General features: G+C 39.0%; 1 long non-coding RNA gene across 1 annotated transcript; it reads right to left on the minus strand.

Annotated features, from left to right (window-relative positions):
• Positions 1–260: 260 nt before the first annotated feature.
• LOC118560588 lies at positions 261–10,898 on the minus strand. The gene is made up of 3 exons (XR_004929459.1): positions 10,813–10,898; positions 2,520–2,648; positions 261–306 (listed from the first exon to the last, which is right to left on the minus strand). It is a non-coding gene; the product is annotated as an uncharacterized LOC118560588 (long non-coding RNA).
• Positions 10,899–17,006: the final 6,108 nt, after the last annotated feature.

A 17,006-nucleotide genomic window follows, 5' to 3' on the forward strand; every position in this document is an offset into this window, starting at 1 on the left:
AGTGGAGACAACTGATCATTTTCTGATTTTTGGTGTAAAAATTGTAAAAAGCCATTATTTTCCTTCCATTCATAACTATGCCCGACTTTGTGGGAGTCTATTGCATAAAATCCCAACAAAATACACTGAAGCAACAGTGCCTTGTAAGTTATTTTTGCAAAGCAAAGTGATTTTTGTCCTTAGCACCACATACGTTGATATTAATGTCACTGGTCAGCATGAGCCATCTTCCATCTATGTGTTTAAAGGGAAATACTCACTGCTTTTTTCTTCTCTGCACTGGACTCCTCGGCAGCTTTCTGGTACCTGTGGGGGGGGGAAGGAAACAACACTGACCTCTGCTGACTCAGAACAACACAGAGCATTCAGACATTTTATGTTTCTTTGTTTGAAAACTTTGTGAGGCTTTTAAAATAAACTAGAAAGAAAATTTGTTCATGTGTTTATTTTAGTGTTATGCAAGGAGATTCTAGGAATATACCCTTTTAATCTGTTAACAGTAACTGGAAATTAAAAGTATAAAAATAAAATCACTACATTAATCACTAAGGATTCATTATATGTGTGTTTGAGCCTCTTGGTCCTTCCACATTAGCTGGAATAATTCTCATTTTATTGGTGGAGCCAGTCCAGATGCAGAAAACCATGTTGGTCTGAAACCAGCACTCTGGCCACCATGATAACCGTCTTACACTGGAATTATGTGTCATTGTTTCTCTGAGCACTTCTCACATAAACATATCTTAGCATCCAGCAAACATTGTTCATACTACCTTCCTGCTTGTCCACACGGTTTTCTGACTCCTTCCCCATTTTATAACCATGTATCTTTGGCCATTATGTACCCAACCAGCAGGGGGATGTTCCCCAGACACTTTGACAAGCAGTTTTCTATATTCCACTTGTATTCTACTGTAAGGACATGTGATTATGTGGGTCCTAATCTGTCACATTGTTTAAGATGCAAGTGGCCCGATCGTGGATCAGAACCTCAGCGAAGAGAAACACGGTGTAGCACAAAGGTTTTAGAAATGATATGCAATTAAGTTCAAATAAACATGTATTATTGGGCCGTTGAGGTCACTATGACCAAGGAACTGAAGGAAAAATAGGGCCAGTAACTCATGACCTCAACAGCCCTAGTGTGATTATTATGATTGTGACATAAAAGCCTGATATTTTCAAGCCTTATCCAAAGCTGAAGAAACCTTTTGTCTACAAGAATCAAGTGGGGAAGTCCAGCCGCCTTCTTTTAAAGCACTTGGGACTCTTATTCCATTTTTGTACACTTTAATATGATTATAGCCTGTTTGTCAAAGATCCATGTTTGTAGATCTTTGTGTCCACACACATGTGTTGCAATGGTCAGATTTGGACTAATTCTGAAAAAAAATGTCTGAAAACAGTTGATTCTGACATTTCAAGGAATTTGCTCACATTACATATTCAGAGCTACGAGTTTCATCACACTTTCAGATGAACTGAAAAATAAAACAAATTTTTAAGCAATTCATAAGCAAGAGGACATAATTTACTATTTCATCTTTTTTATCGTGTTCTAAGATTTCCTTTAGTAAATTTAAACCCAACCATTCTGGTACCGGGCCGAGTGGGAGACGCCCATTTTTCACCCTCTTTAAAAGTAGTTTAAATTCTGCCATATTTTCTTCTTCTAAATCCCTCAAAGGAAGATGTTTAAATGTTTAATTTTTTTAATTTTAATGTTTCTAAAACAAGTCGCTGAATTTTATTTAGAATATATCACAGCACTCTAAACACAGAAGATGCCATTAAAGGGCATCCTTTCCAACAACCTATGCACGCCTTTTCCCGACGTTGTGAGGTGATGCAATGTCCGTGCATAATGAAGGTTATAAATGCGGTCACTGTTATAACCTCCATGCTTTATGCACAGTTTGCTTTATGAACGGCTCTGGACAAAGTTGATCATAAACAGCGTAAATGTCATGAAAGGCTCTGCCATATGCAGAAGCAGTCCTACAATGGAAATCAGCACTTTTATTAGACCAGATTCCCTTTTATGAGGTGAAAAACACATTTGGCACATTTGGCTACATTGTGCCAAAATGACAGCTCTGCCTGGTACAATGGGCGCTTAAACCATTGAGGATCAAACCTGCATCAACTGGTTCAGTCTATTTTTGCTGCATTTATAGTAAAGATGTTGATAAATAAAATCTTAGGTGCCTCCTCGGTTCTTAAAGGGTCTTTCACTGTTTTTTTTTTTTTTTGACGAGGCTAAAAAAAAGTGAAGAAAGTAAAAAAAAAAAGTCTGTTTAATCACAAATAAATCAGACATAATAAGACCTGTGATAGTGGTTCCACTGGAAAAAAATGTATGTCTTACCCTTACACTGGTAAGAAAAGGTTGCATTTAGAACTAATAATTGCGAAGCCATTTTTGATTTATTTCAGTTGTGGCATTATTTCTAAACTCAATCTGTATTAAAGGCAGTTGTTAAAAGTAGGAATTACTAGCAAACACTTGCTGTACCCACTTGGAGAATCGTTCTGCAATCGCAGTGCTTTTGCCACGTCCTGCGATGGACAGCTCCTTGGCGGTAACACGCAAGGACTGCGTCGCCCAGGACTGCCGATTAAATGAGCCGTTCTCCATCTCTGTCAACCTAAAGCGGAAAAAAATAAAAAGCACAGACACATTCAATATGTAACTGATCACATTTGCCAATAATTTATCCCTGAAAGTATATTTCTTCCAGTTGGAATGAAGGCGTGCTGCTGACTGTGAGAAAATGTGGCAGAGAAATTTAATCACTTCAGTTAGCAGCTGGCTGCACACTTGCATTAACTCCCGCATGATTATAATGCCACAAACCAGCTTTGAGATAAAGAGAAAAACAATGAAAGATGGTGAATTTAGTATAATAATCCACATCTAGAATATCAGAAAACAATACGATACGATAGAGTTGTTACAATGGGATAGTATTCAAAACATTATGAGGCTAAACAGATAGTCTGGGATAGAACTGGATTATGATCTATTTTGGTGCCTAATGTTATATGATAAGAGACAAAAAGAAAGCAATCCAACATGTGATGCATGAACAACTCAGAGTGCAATGCAATTTTAAATGTTACACAGTGCTTGTAAAAGTATTCATACGCCCCTTTTCACATTTTGCCACATTATAACTTTACAGAAAAACTGTGTTTATATTTTTATTAGATGAGGAACACATGTGTGCTTACTAATTAGATGAATACCGACTTGAATACTGGAATTTCATACTAATAGGGACTAGATAAATATATAACATAAAGTCCCAACAAAATACATTCAATCTTGTTGTTGGAACAAGAAAAAATATAAAAAATGTCCGGGGGTTTTCTTCTTTTTTTGAAGACAGCGAATTAGGGCTCGGCGACAAATCGATTTAATCGCTTAATTTGAATTGACAATTTCTTAATATTTAATTATTGAAAAATCTGGATTTTATTTAGCCAATGGACTCATTGGGCTTCTATGAAGAGAACAGCAGGCAATGCTGAACATGTTCATGAAAATATATTCTAAAAATATTGTAAAGAGGAAACTTTTTTTTTACCATTTACTTTTTTAAGTTTGATTGAAGTTACATTAGTGAAGTGAAGTCTGTTCTTAGCTCATTGTGTAAAACCACTAGCAGCAAACATCGTGTTATGTTTTCATGGATTATAACAGCAGGGCCGCCATCTTGTCTGACAGGCTGTATTTAGTTGCACATTGAATTCAGGTCAACTCTCAGTCGAAATGCTTGAAATAAAAGCAAGTTTTTTAAATAATTTATTTCTGTGAAACAAAAAAAAGGAATAAACATACATTAACCGGATATGGGATAATAAAATTGGAGATTTCATTTTTAAGCCATATCGCACAGCCCTACACAGAATTATTTGCTTTACTTCCTTTGTCAGAAACTTGTTTGTGCACAAACAGCTGCCTATAGAAAAATAATTTAATTACTGAATCAAACTTTGAAGCATTATACATTAAAAAACATATATTAAATATATATGCCAAAAAAATTAAAGATAAAATGTGAACTAATTCACTGGATTAAGATTTATTAAATAGTAACACTTGGCATGTAGGCAAAAAAAACACTAAAAATAAGTCATATGGCATGAGGATGTTCCGTTTTCCCCTGCAGCTGTTAGCAGTTAGTCCATCTTTCATCACAGAGAGTCTGTGGTATAAAGATTACACCCTTTATTGAAACGGCTGAGCAAGTCTAAAACCTGTTCTAGCATCCCACTGTCGGGAACGTCAACGGTCTGAGTCCAGCTTTGTGTGTTTGTAGGACCTGTTTTCTGTTTGCGATTATTAATTTGCAAGTTTATAGCACAGACTTTCCATCACAAAACGGCCCACGACTGAATGGCCACATTTGTGCTCATTCAGTTGTGCATGCACACAGGCGACGTGGCGTGTTTGAACTTGCAGCTCCCGCATGTCTGCCAAAAGGAAAACACGTGCTGGGAGCAACAGGGAGCAGCGGCAGTCGCTCAACAAGCAGCCGGCTTAGTGATGGCATCGCTTCAAAGGGGATGAGCGTAAACCCAAAACTACACTTTCTTTTGAGAATTTAACCACACTTTGACAAAGCCGTTGTTTTGAGACCTGGTTAATTTGTCAAGTGATGAACCTCTGAGTAATTTCTGCAGACCCAAAGACTATAATTCCCTTCTTCAGGAAGTAAAGAGAATATTTTACAAACCTTTACTTTAGCGCCGCTCGCAAATGTTTTCACACCCCTGGATCTATTTCACATTTTGTCACATCACAAACAACCTGTAACGTATTTGAGGGGGGTTTTATGTGATAAACCAACACAAAAAGGTGCACAGCTATCAACAGGAAGCAAAAGGAAACACAGTTTTCAAAACTTTAGAAATAGAAAAATCTAAACAGTGTGGCATGCATTTGTATTTTACTCTTAAAAATAAAAAAATAAAAACAAAACAATAAGTTAAATCCAGGGCAGCCAGCTACCTTCAGAGGTATAATTCAATTTCAGTGTACCCACTATCTCCACTGTGAATCGTGGTAGCTGTGTCATGCTTCCAGGATGTTTTTTCATTATAATTCATGCTTTTGCTTCATCTCATCTTGGTTATTGTAACAGCCTTTTCATGTGTTTGAATAAGGAGGACCGTCTGCAATCAGTTCAGAATGCTGCTGAGAGGCTTTTAACCATCACACAAAAGAGACATCACGTGACTTCCGTTTTAATCTCTCTTTACATCAGCTTCCTGTACACTTTAAAGCTCATTTTTAAATTTCAGCCTTCATCTTTAGAGCCCTGCACGGTCCACCTCCAGCCTTTATTTACAACCTTCTAGAGCCGTACAGCCCTTCTCACAGCCTGAGATCTCCTAGTCAAAGGCTGTTTACAGACCAGAGGGGATAGATCCTGTAGAGCGGTAGCGAAGCTTTGCCTCATTGTCTTGACTCTAGCTGCTTCTTAAAGATTCAACAAATACTCATATATTCAGATTGACTTTAAACTAGTTTTATGCTCCATGAGGTTACATACAGTTGTTTTTTCGTTCCATTTATGCTGATATCTCTACTGTTTTTCTACGCTTTTTTTTAATGCAAAGTACTTTCGGGTTTTTGATCTGTGAAAGGTGCTCTATAAATAAGATTTATTTACTTTGTTACTTACCAGCGGTGAAGGCTGGTACGAGAGTTGGAGCTAAAAACATTACAATCCTATAGAAAAGCCTGTACGAGGCTACAAAACACTGGTGCAGAGCTTCATGTGCCACCAAGACGACAACCATAAATCTGCAGCCAGAGCTGCGGGGGGAAAGGTTTAGGTCGATGCATGTTCATGTCTTAGAAGGTCCCAGTCAAAGTCAAGACCAACATCCATCCTACGGTCTTGTTGTGATCTGAGCTAACCGAGCTTGAGCTGCTTTGGAAATAAAAGTTTGTCACTAGACAACAGATTCCACAACAGGCAGCTTTATTTAGGCGCATCAGAGTAATCTGGGGCTAAAATGCACACAGTGTGTTAGTACTCCTTTCTTTAAGGTTTTATTTATTTAGCTTTTTGTGTGTTTATATGAAAACTCCCAATGAAACACATCACCGTTTGTGGTTTTCACATGACAAAGAGTGAAAAGGTTCAAGGGTCATAAAATGTTAGCAGGAGCCCTGTAAATCACTGCTGACAACAGATGTTTACTCTGATGATCACTTCTGCTGAGGGCATATTCACCCTGGCGCACCTAGAGGATTACATCATCGCCCCAACGCAAGGCAGCGCTGGTGACTGGTTCCAGGACTTTGGACTGAACTTCAACATAACCCTCACTTAAAAAACAGTCAGATGACAGTGCTCCTGTTACTTTAGCCCGAATGTTAACATTGGTTCGGATAAACACAGCATTTATCCACAGGTTATTAATTATAAGAAATATACTTCCTTGTGCTTCAATCTACGCCACAGGCAACATTTTAGATTTCTATACCAAGTTTGGCAAATATTTAACAATACAGACACAAAGGCAGAACACAATGCAACAAATATTCACCAAACTAGCTTTAGAATATTATGTTTACATTCCTTGGGGCTACTTATTACTGACGCAAGCTTTGGGATCCAAAGGCAGGGCGGTTCATTTGGTCGTCACCCTGTCTGTTATTTGATACTTCTGCTGAGCCGGCACAACGGATCGGGAACTTTCTTGTCGTTCAACTGTTTGTCTTTTTGCTTCAGGTGTTCCTTGAGTCCCGGACTCGTTTCCTACATGCAAAGGAAGGGACACACCCTGCAGATGTAATCAGGTCTACTTTACCTAAATCCTAAATAGCTGAAGGACTGCATAGCAATGAATGAGAACAGGTAAAGAATATCTCCGCACAAGCAGCAATGTGCATCAGACCTGTCCTTCCAGATATTACCAGTCAATTATTAAGACAGATCCTCAGTCACCTACACATTAATAGAAAGCGGTTAAGAACAAGGCAGGGCCATGTTTTTAAGCCATGTAAAGAAAAACAGCCTCAAGGATTTGACTCGAAGCTGCAAGAAAATGTTTCTGCTTAAGCAGTTTTTGTAATATTTAATGCAGGGATGGGCTGGCTAAAAAACGTATGTCAGAAAAGTTCTCCTTCATGCGGTTCCTGCAGTTCAATGTTATTTTAACTGGGCTTTCTCCAGAGGTGTATAGAGCAGAGAGAGACAAAATGCTGCCCCAGCCCACATGTTGCTGCACACTACCAGTCAGCTGGCTGAAACAAAACGGACACATTTTCTCCACGCAGGCAAGTAAGACAAATGAGACTTTTGGAGATATTTCCAGATGCAAAAATACAAACAGCCAGGAACTACAAACTAAAAGGAACGCCACCGAGCTGCTCTCACAAGGTAAAGAGTTGTTTTGCTGCAATTATCTTCTTGTTGCTTTTGGCAAGTAATGAACGCCTCAAAAGCAAACGCACAGCGGAGAAAGAAAGAAAAAAAACAAGACAGACAGCTAGAAAACTATATAGGCATACTTTAGGTAAGAACAAAATGCTCTGAAACAGAAAACAAAAACACTAATTATACAAATACCTTAGTAAATTAAAACTCTAGGGGGGTGGAGTGATTCAAAGCTTTGGTTCACATAAAACCAAATCTTACAGGTTTTACATACTCAAATCATTTCAACCAAACTGTAAAAACGTGTCTCTTGCACTTTGAATAAACATGTGATAGTTTGAGTTATATAAATCTCGCGTGCAACAGCAGTCCATTCTTTCATGGTAGGTAGCTCCACTCTAACCCTTTTTGCATAACAACTTTTTTCTTGCCGCTATATATATATATATATATATATATATATATATTCCATTTTTCAAATATATCACCCAATGGTGAAGCTGTATTAAGGCAGCATATCTGTTAAGCAGCATTACAGTTGGTGGAATTATAATTATTATTATTATTATTATTATTATTATTAATATTATTATTATTATTCGTCTTTTGCCCAAAGGGATATTTTGTATTTTTGGAAGTGAGGTTCTGTGTCGTTACATGTGATAGACAGATGCTAAATCACCCTAACTTTGTAGAAAAGTAACTAAACAGTCACAAATGTGGAAGGCAAACAGACACCCCCATTTTACCTGATTTCATCCATTTAAAAACAACTACAACTGATTTTCATAGAATAGAGCTCTATATTAGTATATACTGAATATCTATACTTTCATAAGTGACCGTTGTTTAGTTTTCCACCGAATCACCTCGTGTGTAATGGCAAAGATACGCCGGTTGAAGGCAGCTGCAGTATAAGCTGCAACTGGTCAGTCTGCACCAAGTCTGAAGTAAAACTTCTGATTTTTCAACAGGTTTTTGTTTCTGCGACAGCATCAAAGTTGGTATATTCTGTGGTCTTTTAGGTGTCATGGCTGTTTGGAAATGACTCCAGCTGATCTGGTGGATGGATATAGCCTCCTCCATAACAGCACCTTTGAGCTGTTTTAAATTAATTAAAGAGAACAAATCATGCAAAATCCCTTTTTTTTAGCCGTTAAATACATTTTGTTGAGTATTAGAAGTCTCTAAGAATTCAGACAATTTGAATGTAGTCTCTCCAGGAGCAGCATAGATATATTTATCTTCTGTTGGGGTCATATTTTTCAATCTGTTAATTTTCTCTTTTCTCTACAATGTTTTTTGAGCAATTCCGTCACAATATTTGTTGCGGCGCTGCAAATCAAGGTTATGAACTTGGCAATTTTTCAAATCAATCATTACATTTTTTTTTCCTTGCAATTTTGTACTCCAAGCTAAACGATGCAGAGACTACAAGTGCATAAGTGAAAATGTTCGCTTGTTGGTGTATTAACTCACACAATTTCATTATACCATCCCCCAGCATGCAACTAAAATGGCTGAACGGAGTGGAGTAGAACGCTCTGTGACTTGGAGGTGGGTGGGGGTGCAAAGAGCCTTGTGTACATTTAAAGAGACAGCAACAAAACAAACTGCTCAGGCTGCTCTGAAGGCCTGTTGAGCTAAATTAACGAGAAATTCAGGAGAAAGCATTGCAGTTCCACTTTATATGGGCCACAACTGAATGATTTAAATGTGAAAAGGAAAAACTTAAAAGCACATGTCTCCTTTAAAAAAAAAAGATTATGAGCTAAAACAGAGCTTGGACCGGTGTCCAGCTCACTAGCTTACTTCCAACGCTCTATTTATTTTGCTTTTGTACAAAGTCACCAACATCTTACTACCACAGGTAATCAAATTATTATTGATGCTAATGTCACTCAACCTTACACTCAAAATATGCTATCTATTTATAGGTCTATACACACGAATAACAACAAGCACAGGTTACAGATAGAAGTGTTGTATTTGTGAGAACAGTGTGTTGGAATATTTTAGCAGCAGGAGAATAAAAGCGGTTAGATGTTGTTATAAGTGGGTTTTACATTTTTGTGTACATACCAAAAACCTGTGTCACTCGGGATGATCATACAGTTGGAATGTAAAATTAACACAATCGCATGGACTCTGGGTCTGTTTTTCCTTTCTTAAGTCTTTTCGGCATCGGTTAATGTCCTAGTATTAGTTGACTATTAGTTGCCCTGTGTATTAGTTTTATTCTCATATGTATATTATTATTATTATTATTATTATTATTATTATTATTATTATTATTATTATTATTCAGCCATTTCAGGGTAGTCCCTCCTTTGTCAGATCCTCCCGTCCTCTGCTACGTTCATATGGCTTTCCTCCAGTTCCAACCATGCTCCCTGTGTACGCTACGTGTTGGGTGATTTTTGAGTTGTTTGGACCTTTGGTGTTCCATTAAAAGATTGCTACGTTTAACTCTGCCCGTCTGAGATAATAAAAATCATGTCACTTTGACGATGCTTTTTGTGGCAATAAGCAATAAAACTCTTTCAGAAGGTGTCACATTATCAGCTCCAGATCATGGGAGGTGTCCTTACTTTCATTTCCATTACATCCAAAGCCAGGATCTTTTTTTTTTACTACAATATCACAATAGGAGTATTGACTGAATCAGTGGCATCATTGGTTGCGAAATTTAAACAAAGCGTCAACAGTGGTGGCCCTGTTTCATCATGGAAGAAGAGAGACACAAGCAAAGGCTTGAAAAGATTACAGCCTATCTCACATAATCCAGTAAACTCTTCAGGGTTTTATAATTAAACAACAGAATATTCGTTCTCAGTGCCCTTGTTCTCCATTACTGACATCAACACCCTTAAATGCCTTTGCTATGACAACATGCAACCACAGCCCATTTGGACACCTGCTCAGTCATAAGAAAGGAGGAGCCCTCCTTGCTTAATGCATAATTGATCTATTATGAATTAATACAACAGCCCGAGTCAGGCGTTCAGGTGAGCATCAGAGAGTCTGGGCTAAAGAGTCTTTGCTGAAGTATTCAACAAAGAGGCACAACTCACAGACAGGCGGCCCAGCTCTGAGGCCAACATGTCACCTGAAAAACTTTAATTACAGGTGCAGCTATGGGAGGAAAGGGTTAAAGTGGCTGTAACCTTTAAAAGACGCGGACGGAGAATACAGCCTTTTAACTTTGAGGAAAGTGGTGAATAAACAGAAACACGGGCTCGGCAGCTGGACTGCTCGGAGCACGACCGAGCGCATAAACGTTTCCTGTATCAATCTTAGCAAATACTAACTAAAATCCTCTAATACCTCTCTACTTTGGGTTTAAGCAGCCATAGCTTTTTTTTTTTTTAAGTGTACTTTTTCCCCCGTCCTAACATGAAATTGTTCCTACCTGTGGGAACTTCCGTTCAGTCAGAGCTCCTGAGAAACCTGCCGGACACCTGACACTGGCTGCTGCTGCCGCCGCCGCCGCGCGACACCGCCCGCAGGGAGGAGGAGTCAGCGCTAAGGTGAGTGGAGGAGCCACGTCACGTGACTTGGTGCGCCAATGACTTTAGGCGAAGCGTTACGCTTACCTGGCAGATTTTTTTTTTCTTCTTCCGCGTGGAGGCGCGGACTACCTGGGAACAGGTGGCCTTGGTCACTTCTCACAGTTGGGAGTCCAGAGACGGTCTGATGACAAAGAGATAAATGTGGTGCAGCAACCGTCTCCGTGACATGGGGGGGGGGGGGGGGGGGGGACTGAAGAGCAATGCACGCAAGGTCAGCCTAAACTAACACTCATAAGGACCCCAAAACGATAGGGGGGGGGGATCCCAATAGCACTTAAATCCTCGCACATTGTTGCATGGAAAACTTCAAAGATCAAAAGTTTTAATTATTTTGTAATTAAATTCAAAGAGAGAAACTCAAATTATATAGATCTATTACACAGTGATATCTTTCAAGCCTGCATTTCTGTTAATGTGGATGCTGCTTATAGATAACAGCTAATATAGGCCTCAAATTCCCTTTCTCAGAAAATTAGATTACATAAGGCCAACAAGAAAGGGGTGTTTAGTACAGAAATGTGGGCCTACTTAAAGAATTTCAATGTACTTCATACATCCAATAATGGATGTGGGGTCTTGTTGCATGAATTAACTGCATCGATTCATCATCCTTGCATGGAGGCAAGAAGTCTGTGCATCTGATGAGCTCTTTAGGAAGCCCGGCCTTCAGCTTGTCTGCATTGTTCTGTCTGGTGATTCTTGTCTTCCTCTGGGGTGTTTAGGTCAGGGCAGTTTGCTGGCCAATCAAGCACAGTGAGTATTAAAGCAGGTATACTGGTAGTTGTGTGGGAAGGCCCCAGGTCCTACTGGGAAATCAAATCACCATCTTTATAAAGCTTGTCAGCAGAAGGAAGATGTCCTTTTAGATAGCTGCACAAGCTTTGGTCTTGATAAAAATGCCTTGTGTGTGCATGTATTAATTCTTGAAGCATTGGCTCCAGCTGCAGTATATACCTTGTATATCTCCTCAAACTCACAGCCCCATTAATGCTGCCGTTATCCCTGTTGCTTGTGCTTAGTTTTTCACAATAGTTCTTCCCTCCACTTGACTTTCCATTAATATGCTTGGATACAGCAATCTTTGCACAGTCAGCTTCTTTAGCAAATACACTTCCTGTTGAGGTTGTTAAATGGGTGTCTGCTGACCACTTTGCACTTGATTGTGCAGGTCATAATATATAGGTTTGTATTTATTTGTCTTGTCTAATATTATAATTTTGTATCTGAAAAAATACATTTATTTACAACTGTCTAATTCCAAAACATTCAATCCCAAATCCTATTCATTCATCAAATAATGCAAAATGAAATATTTGAATGTCGAATCTCATAATATAAGAAATACTACAATCATATTTCTTGGATTAATTAAAAGAGGGGCTAAAATTTCTGTGGTTGCAGGTGGGTAATGCACTTAACTGGGAGTGGCCATCCTAAATCTAATACTGTTTAAGCGGCCAACTCTGATGAAACTGAAAACCTCTGAAAACTTTAAACAAATTTATGAGCTCACCTTCTAATCAAATACAGCAAAGGCTCACCCAAAAGAGATCAACATCTCACAGTCGGGAGAAAAGGATCAAGTTAATTGGATGTTTGCATGCTATTTGCCTTCTAAATAGGAGGAGACTACCTTGACAGAAGGAAAGTTTCCACTCGGTTCAACTTCTTCAGTCCTGGGTGTGTTCCAGTGGTTATCACTCTTTAAACTGGGTCTCTATGTTTAAATCACACATCTAAGAACCTTTAATGCAAACTGGGACGCATCTATTTTATGTTTTTGAACTGATTATTAGAACTGAAAATATTTCCCCTTATTGCTAGATGAATTGTAAATATTTTTTTATGCTTAAGATTTCTTGCTGGAGTCTCTGAAATGCCAAAAAAAAAAAAAAAAAAAAAAAACTAACTTAAAAAGTAAAACACAAAAAACTTTAGCACTTTGTTTTACCCAGTCTTTGCTTACAATATTCCGTTCAGTGGCTATTTAAGACTTACGTTAAAAAAATTAGGCATTTTTATAATCAAACTTTCTATTACATTGCTGCATTTAGAGACATCTGATCTACAATAATTGTCTGACGCTGCGCTATTACTTGTTTCACGTCGTCTATGAAGGGTTTGTGCTGTAATTTGAATGTGAAATCTCAGCAGAGGAATCCTCTGTGAAGGAGTGGGTAGGAGTAGAGTCCATGTTTTCTTTGTGCCCCTTCAAGTCTGAGCTGAGAAGAAAGAACCAAAAAAAAAAGAGGACCCATTGTTGATCTGTAATTGTGTTGTATTTCACGAAAACACAAGACTTTTTAACAAGAGCTCACATAATAATGACAGCCTGCAATAAAAGCCAATAATGTTGTGTGGGCAAGACACTTCACCCGAATTTCCTGCTGCAGGTGGTTAGAGGACACGGTGGCACCGATGTATGGCAGCCTCGCTTCTCTCAGGCTGCCCCAGGGCCGCTTTGGCTACTAACACTAGCTCACCACTGTGAATGTAGTGTAAAGCGCTTTGGGGTCATCGGACTTGATAAAGCGTTATAAAAGTACAAGCCATATCCCATCATTTCTCTCTATTAACTGGCCATTCTGTTTAGCTTGCATATACATCCTCAGCTAATAAGAAAGCAAATAAAACTAATCTCAGAATGTTGTTTATACTGGGAGTGTAAATGTGGATAAGTAATTCATGATCTCTCCACATGTAATAACCACCCACCCCCCTTCACCCTCCAACACACACACACAAAAGTCCTGGTTTGAAATACAAAGTGAGGACCGTGTCTTGACTTCCATTGACCTGCTCGGTTTGGCTGTGCACCACTCGGCTCCGCCCGCTTGTGAATGTTTCAGGAGCAGTTTCTCTCAGGGTCAGCCGGGTTTCTCTGGCCCAGCTCAACAGCAGGGTCAAACCGAGCTGACTTGAGAGGCGTTTTGAGTGAACACGTCGAGTTTCAGTAACTGGCCGAGAGGCGAGGAGAAACGAGGAGGGTTTTCTCGCAGGAAGTCCAGAAAAACTGAAGAGCGACGACATTGATATTAAGGGCCACTATGAATGGAGCGGGTTAAACCGAAATATAATTTCATTATTTACAAAACTATGAACCACGCCTGAAGGGGGAAAAAAAGAAGAAAAAGGACACTTCAGCTTTCTATACGCAAAGGCTCCATATCAACACTGCAAAAACGGAACTAATATTAAATAAAATGTTTTTAAAATGAGTGTATTTGTCCTTGAGTTGAGCAGGTAAATAAGATGATTTGCCAATGGAATAAGATTTTTGCACTTAAAATAGGAACAACTCATCTCCATCATCTTATTTCAAGTGCAGGATGTCTAATTATCTTATTTTAGGGGTCAAAATACTCATTCCATTGGCAGATAATCTTATTTACCTGCTCAAATCAAGGAGAAATACACTAACTTTAAGAACATTTTACTTATTTTTAGATCCGTTTTTGCAGTGAAGTTTGTGGATTTATCGAGGTTTTCTCTGATTTTACAACACTGAAAGCTGTTAAGTTTAGTCTCTAAAGTGTCAAACCATCCACCACATTCGGTAGAAAGCAGGGGCTGTCTGCCTTTCAGCCTGGGTACAGCTGGGGGGAAGCATAGGGGTACTTGTGCAGAGGTACCCACTGAAAGCAACTCGTACTTGGGGGAAACCTGAAAGTCGGGCTGCGGGCGACACCTGGCAATCTTTTGCACTCTTTGCTTCCGCCATGGCTGAGGCAAAAACAATCTCATAAAGCTATCAATTTTAACTGCGTGAGAGAAACTGGAGCTTGTCTGTCCTCTCTGCTCCTGTCTGTTTCATTCTCTCACACTCACTGAGAACCGTTGAGACAACTGTCTGACTGCAGGCGGACACAGAAGCAGAGAAACTGTGCCGTACTTTATTATTAGTTTAAGCTGGTGTGTGATCCAGATATTTATTCCGGGGGATTACTTTATCCTCAAAAAATATCCAAGACAATCTTGTATATGCTGTTATAAAAACATCATGTTTTTTTTTCCTTTTGTTTATGTTTTTATTTATAATGATTTTATTTTTATCGTTTACCATTTCTTGCAGATTTCTTTAAAGTATCAATGTTGCAAACAGGCCTAGGATGAGGGGGTTGGGGAGTGGAATGGACTAAAGCCACTCCCAGGAGGCGCTTCCCTCTTCCAGGCATTTCTACGTTGGTCAAAACACAAACTGCACAAAGATAAACTGAGTAGGTAGGAGCAGAGATGAGCAAGCTAAAACAAGTAGGGTTGGTGGGACTGCTGCTTTCCATTCATTTTCAACCTTTTCTATGGCCTAACCCTGACTCTAAACCACTACAAACCTAACCTAAACCTAACCTTAGCCCTAAACCAAACCCCTAGCCCCTAAAGAAAGCGAGGACCAAAAAAAAGGGTCCTCACTGTACATCAAAGTCCTCACTTTTACAAGTAAAATTAGCAAAAAATGTTCTCACTCAGCTACAAGTACAAGTACACACACAAACCACCCCTCCTCTCTCTTTAAAGAAATGTACCATTTGCATTTCATTTGGAAATCAAAGTCCCAAAGAGAGAGGGGTGTAATGTTTTCAGTTCAATTTGTATTATAAGATAAGATAAGATAAGATAAGATAAGATAAGATAAGATAAGATAAGATAAGATAAAATAGGATAAGATAAGATAAGATAGGATATTATTGATCTCACATTGGAGAAATTTACTTGTCACACATCGGCCTAATAAACAAAAAGAAGGTGCCAAAAGGAGGAGAGGTGCATAAGGTATAAGGTCTTATGAAGACCAAGGTAAACACATCCATCCACCAGGAAGTTTTAGGCTACTTCATGATCTTCCTTGGACAAGCATTATACACAGGCTGATTTCATTTTGTAGCAGGAGTTGGCACATCCCTAAACTGCCAAAGGTAACAATATTAAGGCTTAATGACCACTGGATCACTGCGCCGAGACAATTTGCATTATGAAACTGAGCTGACCTATTGGGTCAGAATTTCCTCCCTAAAAAAATGTGTGACTTGGAATAAGTTTAAATTGTTTATTAAAGAACAAGCAATAATTGCATCATCATCATCTGCAATTAACAACTAGCAGGCTAGAACTTTGAACAATACATTGAGAATGCAACCCATTTCCAGACAATTGACGTCCCAAAACATCTGCCTGCATCAGCAGCAGCCTTGTCCCTCTGACATCCTGTGGCACCTTTGTGGCCAGGCAATTCCACCGAGTGCCAGCGCGTTTTTAAGTGATTATTTTCTGATTTTATTTGTAACAACTCACAGTAACCACTCATACCCTATAATACACCGACTGTTCGTGCAGTGATCCTCTGTCATCCTTTCAGGCATCTTCCCTGGCATCTTCTGGCACCCAATGACCACAGACTTCCCAAATGTTCCACCGTGTTTCCACGTGATTTTTTTTTATATCACCACATTTGTTTTTCTTAACACGAGTCAAACCACTCATACAGTCACCTTATAATTTGTTTGTTAAATTGCTTTAAAATAGTTTATTAAATGATATCAATTTAGCACGTCATTTATTGAAAGTAAATATAGACCAGGCATTAAATAACCCCAATGACAAACCGTTTGCCCAGAAACAGCAATGGAAGTGCAGCAGCGGCTGGTGGCCTGCCAGCGTTGTGACACCTTGTGGCAGCTGGCTGGCGAAAGTGCCACAACTTTTATTGGAAATAATATCAATAAAACATGATTATTTGAAAGTAGTTATAGACTAGCAGGCATCTATAACAAATTGTTTGCCCAAAACCAGCAAAAGGAATGTGGCAACAGCCGTGGCACCTCCGTGGCAGCCGCAGGCCTGTGAAGGTGCCACCGGAAGTGCCACTGCAAATTGAGCTCGGCCCTACTGCTTTATGGTGTCCCGATCAAGTTACACACCCTGTTATGACAGAAAAAATCTTGTTTAAAAAACACGTATGTTTGTGAAATACTCTTCCATTTTGTCGGACCAAATTTAAATGTGCGTTCTTAAAAAACACCCCCGCCTTATGCACAGC

This window comes from Fundulus heteroclitus, unplaced genomic scaffold (assembly GCF_011125445.2).
Source record: "Fundulus heteroclitus isolate FHET01 unplaced genomic scaffold, MU-UCD_Fhet_4.1 scaffold_455, whole genome shotgun sequence".
NCBI lineage: Eukaryota > Metazoa > Chordata > Actinopteri > Cyprinodontiformes > Fundulidae > Fundulus > Fundulus heteroclitus.